The sequence below is a fragment of the Dipodomys merriami genome, unplaced genomic scaffold (genome assembly GCF_024711535.1).
Source record: "Dipodomys merriami isolate MVZ:Mamm:240054 unplaced genomic scaffold, mDipMer1.0.p SCAF_702, whole genome shotgun sequence".
NCBI classification, from domain to species: domain Eukaryota; kingdom Metazoa; phylum Chordata; class Mammalia; order Rodentia; family Heteromyidae; genus Dipodomys; species Dipodomys merriami.
Window position 1 is genome coordinate 181,839 of NW_027206294.1, and position 6,846 is coordinate 188,684.

At 37.9% G+C, this 6,846-nt stretch overlaps 1 non-coding gene and 1 pseudogene across 1 annotated transcript; both read right to left on the reverse strand.

The window, feature by feature from the left end:
* Window positions 1-2,014: 2,014 nt before the first annotated feature.
* On the reverse strand, window positions 2,015-2,118 carry LOC138817897 (U6 spliceosomal RNA). The gene has a single exon (XR_011368934.1). It is a non-coding gene; the product is annotated as a U6 spliceosomal RNA (small nuclear RNA).
* Window positions 2,119-6,435: 4,317 nt separating this feature from the next.
* On the reverse strand, window positions 6,436-6,535 carry LOC138817899 (U6 spliceosomal RNA; annotated as a pseudogene).
* Window positions 6,536-6,846: the final 311 nt, after the last annotated feature.

Here is a 6,846-nt window from a genome sequence, read left to right on the forward strand (position 1 = left end):
ACAGCGCCCAGACCCAGAGTTCAGGCCCATGACCGGACCCCCTCCCCCCAAAAAAAGCTATTTATTATCTGGGCACTGGTGGCTCATTCCTGTAATCCTAGCTATCTGGAGGATGAGATCTGAGGCTCCCAGTTCAAAGGCAGCCTGGGAATGAAAGGTTTATCTCCAATTAACCACTCAGAAAGATGGAAGTGGTACTGTAGCTCAACTGGTAGAGCACTCACTTTGAGCTGAAGAGCTGAAGGATTGCCACGCCGACTCCAGTGGAGTCTGGTTAGCATGGGAAACCATCTATCAGACCTAAGATAGGGGCTTCAGAGACCTATCTCTGAGTTTTGGGACTTTACCGAAGTCTACCTCAGAGAATGGGGCTTTACAGAAACCTATCTCCAAGTTTTGGGACATCACCGAAGTCTACCTCGGAGAATAGGGCTTCTAAGAGGCCTACTCCTGGAAAAAGGCTGGCAAGCCCCTGGGAAAGATGTGTTTCTGCCTTTCTTTTCCTCATTGTAGAAGAGTGCCTATTAATCTTTTACTGTTTCTGCTGTTCATTGTACTTACTCATTGTCAACGTTCCCTTATTCAAAGCTCTTTCTTAAGAGTGTTGACGACTCCAATATCTGATGAGTGTCTTAAAAATATGACTAACTCACCAGAGTTAAGTGCTACCCTGAAACCCCTCTTATGGAGGCTAGTAGACAACTCATAAGCAAATATAAAAGTATTGGGGGTTTCACAATGTCACTTCAGCAGAAGGAATTGTTTGTAAGAGATTTGCAAAAAGCTGTAGGCATGGCTAGAACAGAAAGAATGTATGGCAATTGCTGAGGTAACTACTTAGGAGAAAGAACTTCTTATTACTCTCTTTCATTTACTAAGATACTTGCTAAATCTAAGTCTCGTTGGTGTTTACTATTAAAGAAGGAACAGAAAAGATCTGATGGGACAGTTAAGGCCTCTATAGAAATAAGGTAATGGTTAGTTGGTGACAAACATAAAAACCCATTATATTTCTTAGAGATAAGACGGAAACAAGTGCCTATCAGGCAACCAGCTGGTGACCACCCAAGAATGAAGCCCTGCAGCAAGGTTGTGTAACCTTTTGCCCTTTCAGGCCACCAGGTGGTGACCACCCAAGAATGAAGCCCTGCAGCAAGATTATGTAACCTTTTGCCCTTTCTTATGGAGATTTTTGCTATAAAAGTCTGTTATCCTCTGCATTAAATCGCACTCAGCATCCACTCCTCTTGTGTGTGAGTTGTCTGTTTGCCATCTCCCCACATATTCCAGTTCCTCCCCTAGGTGTCCTCTGTCATCCCGACAGAATCCGGTCAGCGGCAAAGGATTGCACAGAGACCAGATTTGAATCCCCAGAGTTGAAAAAAAAAGAAAAACATTGAAAAAAGCTATTTATTATTCTAAGTGTCCTCAATTTCAGACACTGGTAATGTTGAGTTATTGTTTGACATTAACCAATGAAGTGTGAAATTTAAGAAAATGAAAGATAGTTCCTTGGGTGGAGTGGAAAATATTTCGGCAGTTATAGGAAATGAAACACAATTAGGAGTTAAATTGAGGATACATTCAATAGCAGTGGCTGTGGCTTCAGAGATGGGACAGAGCTAAACATGTTAGACATATGTTAAAAAGAGAACATGGGGCTTGGAATGTGGTTTAGTGGTACAGTGCTTGCCTAGCATGCATGTAGCCCTGGGTTCAATTACTCAGTACCACATAAACAGAAAAAGCCAGAAGTTGCCCTGTGGCTCAGGTCAAAGGGTGCAAGACTTGTGCAAAAAAGAAGCTCAGTGACAGTGTGCAGGCCCTGAGTTCATGCTCCAGGACTGCCAAAAAATAAAAAGAGAGAACATGTCAATAATGAATGAGGGAGGGATCCAGAAACCAAATTCCTCACTGAATATTTTCTCTATTTCAATATCATTCCAGAGAGAAAAATTAGGCATAAAGATGGTCCAGAAAGAACATATCTCATGAAGAAATACAAGATTTAAAAAAAAATATGGAACACTTCACATATTTGCATGTCATCCTTGTGCAGGGACCATGCTAATCTCTGTATCGATCCAAATTTAGTATATGTGCTGCCAAAGCGAGCACTACAAAAAAATTTTTTTTACTGCAACTGGCCTGTAGAGACAATCCATCAGACATAATTGTGACTTGCAATAGCACAAGAGCTCATTGTAATAGCACAAGTGCTATCTGGATATTATGTATGGGTCCTGAGCATTGATAAGAGCCTAGGTGCTATTCCTATTTTTTTCCTCAAGAATATTACTTAAACCACAGCCCCATTTCTGACTTTTCTGGTGAGGAAATGGAGATAAGAGTGTCATGGACTTTTCCTGGCTCACCTGGCATAACATTGGGATAACACCTGGGATAATATTAATAATGTTATCCCAAAATCTCAGCATTCTGAAGAGCTAGAATTATAGTTATGAGCCATTAGTACACAGAAAAGTATTTATTTTTCAGTGGAATGAATTAAGAATACAGATTCTTAAGGAAAATTCACCCTCAGTACTAAGTAAATCATCAAGAACAGTTCACGTAGATACACACACACACACACACACACACAAGCATACAAGCAGACACAAAAACCCACATAAACGTCTCAGGAATCTGTATCTCTTTCCCCTAAAGAGTAGTATGGTCTAATGGGCAAACTGTGGTGTCACAGTCATGTAATCCCAGATATCAAGAGGTAGGGGTATAGGAGCATGGGGTACTGAGGATGACTTGGGTGAAGTTAGCACAAAATCCTATATTAAAAGCAAAGTGAAAAAGAAAGAAAAAGAGTTGGGTGCATGTAGGCACAAGTGGCAATTTATGTGCCTAGTAAGTTTAAGGCCCTCAGTTTAATCCTCACTTCCATGAAAAAGACAAAAAGAATAAAATCTCAGTCCATTTTGTCATTGTTTAAAATCAATTAAGCTGTATACTTCATGAGGAATATAAGGTCTATTTCAAGCCTAATAGTAGTAGCTGGATAGTCTATATAGCATGGTAGCACATGGGACAAGGCCCTGTGGGTGCATCATATCACAGAGGATCTCAGCATCATGGTATGTGCTAGAATGACAGGGAGTAAGGGGCATAGGTTGCTTTTAACAACTGATAACAGTGATAACGTTAGTCCCTTGAGAGTTGATGAGATAATATTTATCCATTTATGACTGAAACATCTTTTAAAGGTTCTACTTCCTGACACTGCTACATTGAATAGTTAAACTTCAGTATGAGCTTTGATGGTGACAGACCATTAACAGCTTTCTGACAGAGGCAGGTGAGACCATTGGAAGCCAAGGATGTTAATACAACTAGGCACCTTGGACAACTGCTTCGATCTCATTGATTCTGATATTTACTGTACTTGGGGCCATCTCACAGTCAAGATCCATCAAGTCCATGTCTGTTCCATGTGCCAGTTTCAGTTATGCTGAGTGTTATATAAACCACTAGACAATAGGGAGAAATAGGATGGAGATAGGCACAAAAATGTAAGTTTGGCATTCTTCTTGGCCCTTAAATAACATTAAAAGATTTATGTAGGTAAGTCACGAGAAAGCTCTATGTCATTATAAAATACATATAGCCATGTAATAACTACTCTATCACCCTGAAAGATACCTTGTAGAACAGCTTGTTTACACATAACACAGACACTCCTATGAACACAAAAGATGGAAAAAACAAACAAGTTCCGGTTTACAAAAGTAATTGTCAACCTCAGAGTCAAAGCAGACACCCTGAAAACAGTACTGGAAAGAATAGGAAAAACACTAGGTCTCCTTGGCACAGGTCAAAATTTCCTTAATAGAGACCCAGAAACACAACAAATCAAAGAAAGTTTGCACAAATGGGATTTCATGAAACTGCAGAGCTTGTGCATGGCAAAGGACATAACTAGCAAAATCCATAGAAAGCCCACCGATTAGGAGAAGATTAGCCATACAACAGACAAGGATCTCATATCTAAAATGTGCTTGGAACTCACAAAAATATATGCTCCAAAAACAAATCCTCAAAGAAACAACTGCACAATAAATAAGTGGGCTAAAGAATTAAAGAGAAATTTCTCTGAAGAGGAAAGAAGATGGCCAACAGACACATAAAGAAATGCTCAACATTTCTAGCCATAAAAGAAAAGCAAATCACCAAAATTACTCAAGCTGATTTAAAATTTGGCAAAGGAGCAGGGTATAAAAATAACCGTCAAAAATCAATGGCTTTTCTGTATGCCAATAATGAGAAAAGCGTGGTTGAAATCAGGAAAGCAACTCCATTCATAACAGCACCCCCAAAAAAATACCTAGGAATTAATTTAACCAAAGAAGGGAAGGACCTCTATAATGAAAACTTTAAAAACCTGAAAAGGGAAATCAAAACAGAACTTATAAAGTGGTAAAAGCTCCCATGTTCCTGGATTGGAAAGATCAACATCGTGAAAATGGCAATAGTTTCCAAGGGTTTCTACCAATTTAATTCAATACCTATCAATATTCCAACCCCTTTCTTCAACGAATTAAAAGAGGCTATCCAAAAATTCATATAGAACAATAAAAAACCCAGAATAGAAAAAAAATATCCTTAACATAAAGAACAGTGATGAAGGAATATCAATACCAAATTTCAAACTCTACTACAAAGCCATCGTAATTAAAACATCTTGGTACTGGCACAAGAACGGACATCAGGAACAATGGAATAGAGTTGAAAAGGCAGAAATGAAAGTACAGACATATAGCTACCTAATCTTCGATAAGGGAGCTAAAAAAATAGAATGGAAGAAAGCCTCTTAAGTAAATTGTGCTGGCAAAATTGATTAATCACTTGTAGAAAACTTAAGCTAGATCCTTATATATCAATCTGCACCAGAATCAATTCCAAATGGATCAAAGCCCTCTGAGTCAAAGCAGACACTCTGATGGAATAGGATGGAATAGGAGAAACCCTAGGTCTCCTTGGCACAGGCCGAATTTTTTTTTAATGGAGACCCAGAAACACAACAAATCAAAGAAAGGTTGGACAAATGGGATTGCATGAAATTGCAGAGCTTCTACATGGCAAAGGACATAGTTAACAAGATCAATAGAAAGCCTATGGATTGGGAAAAGATCTTCACTAGCCATTAAACAGACAAGGGTCTCATATCTAAAATATACCTGTAACTCAAAAAATTAAATCTCCCAACAACAAATCCTCAAAGAAACCACTTCTCCATAAAAAAGTGGGCTAAAGACTCAAAAAGAAACTTTTCTGAAGAGAAAAGAAGGATGGCCAATAGACACATGAAGAAATGCTCAACCTCCCTAGCCATAAAAGAAATGCAAATAAAAAGAACAGAAATACCATCTCACCACAGTTAGAATGGCTATAATCAAGAACTCTAATAACAACAGATGCTGGAGGGGATGTGGATAGAAGGAAACCTTACTGTATTGTTGTGGGAGTGTAAACGTGTTCAACCACTTTGGAAAGTATATGGAGGTTCCTCAGAAGACTCCACATAGAGCTCCCCTATGACCCAGAACTAGCACTTTTGGGCATTTACCCAAATGTTCACAAACAAGATCATACTAATGCTACCAGCACGACTATGTTTATTGCAGCATTATTTACCATAACTAAGATATGGAACCAACCCAGATACCCTTCAGTTGATGAATGGATCAAGAAAATGTGGTATATATACACAATTCCATGCCTCCATAGAATTTCTTTGTCCCATTTGTTAGGAAATGGAAAGACTTGGAACAAATTATATTAAGTGAAATAAGCCATACCCAAAGAAACATAGATCCCATGGTTTCTTTTATTTGCAATAACTAGTATATGTCTGAGAAAAACAGAAATTTTTAGACAAGTTGATTTTAGGCGAAATAAACCCCAAGATAATTTTTTTTCTTTCTTGTGATTGTTTCCAACATATTTATAAATTGATTTCTTTGTTGTTTTGTATGTACCTCCCCCATGGTATAACTCCTGTTTTCACTGCATTTGATTCTGGTACCCTGCATCTTGTATATACATTTTTCTAATTTGGAGAGGGTTAGGGAAAACACAAAATGCTTAAATAGGGATACAGGTTGACCCATTGTAAAAATGCAATGTACAAGGCCCTACGTTAAAAACAAACATTAGAACTTCGGAGGTGGGGAGAATACTCGTGGAGGTGGGAGAGAAGGAATGGTAGGGGAAAAACAAAGGAGGAGGTAACAATGCTTGATAGGAAATATACTTGATAGGAAATTACCTTACTCATTTAATTGTAACCCCTCTGCACAGTATTTTTTATAATAAAAGACATACAAAAATTTATTCAATGTATGATTATGGACTGGGCCTTCCACTTACTTTCACACTTCAAACTGGGATCTCTATCTGTCTTTATTTATTTATTTTTTTTTAAATCAGGAATGCTACACAAATATGTGAGTCATCATTGCACAAGGGCCATGCTAATCTCTGTATCGTTCCATTTTTTATATATGCTGCCAAAGTGAGCAATCTTTAATTTTTTGTTAATCTTTTTTTCAAGGATAAATCTAATAACACTGTCCCCTAATTTTGTATAAAATTAGTTTTGGACATATATTTAATATGTAATATATTTGTGAGATATATACGTATATACATACTATTTGTCTGCAGGAGTTGGGCACACTGAAACAATTGAAGGCACTGATTTAATTTCACGGCTGTCATTCTATTTTAAGACTTTTAAAAATCAAAACATAGATGACCATAATTTCATCGAATGTCCTGTCCAATATTGATTTGTGTGTATCAGGCAGGCTGTACCTCATGTCCCACAAG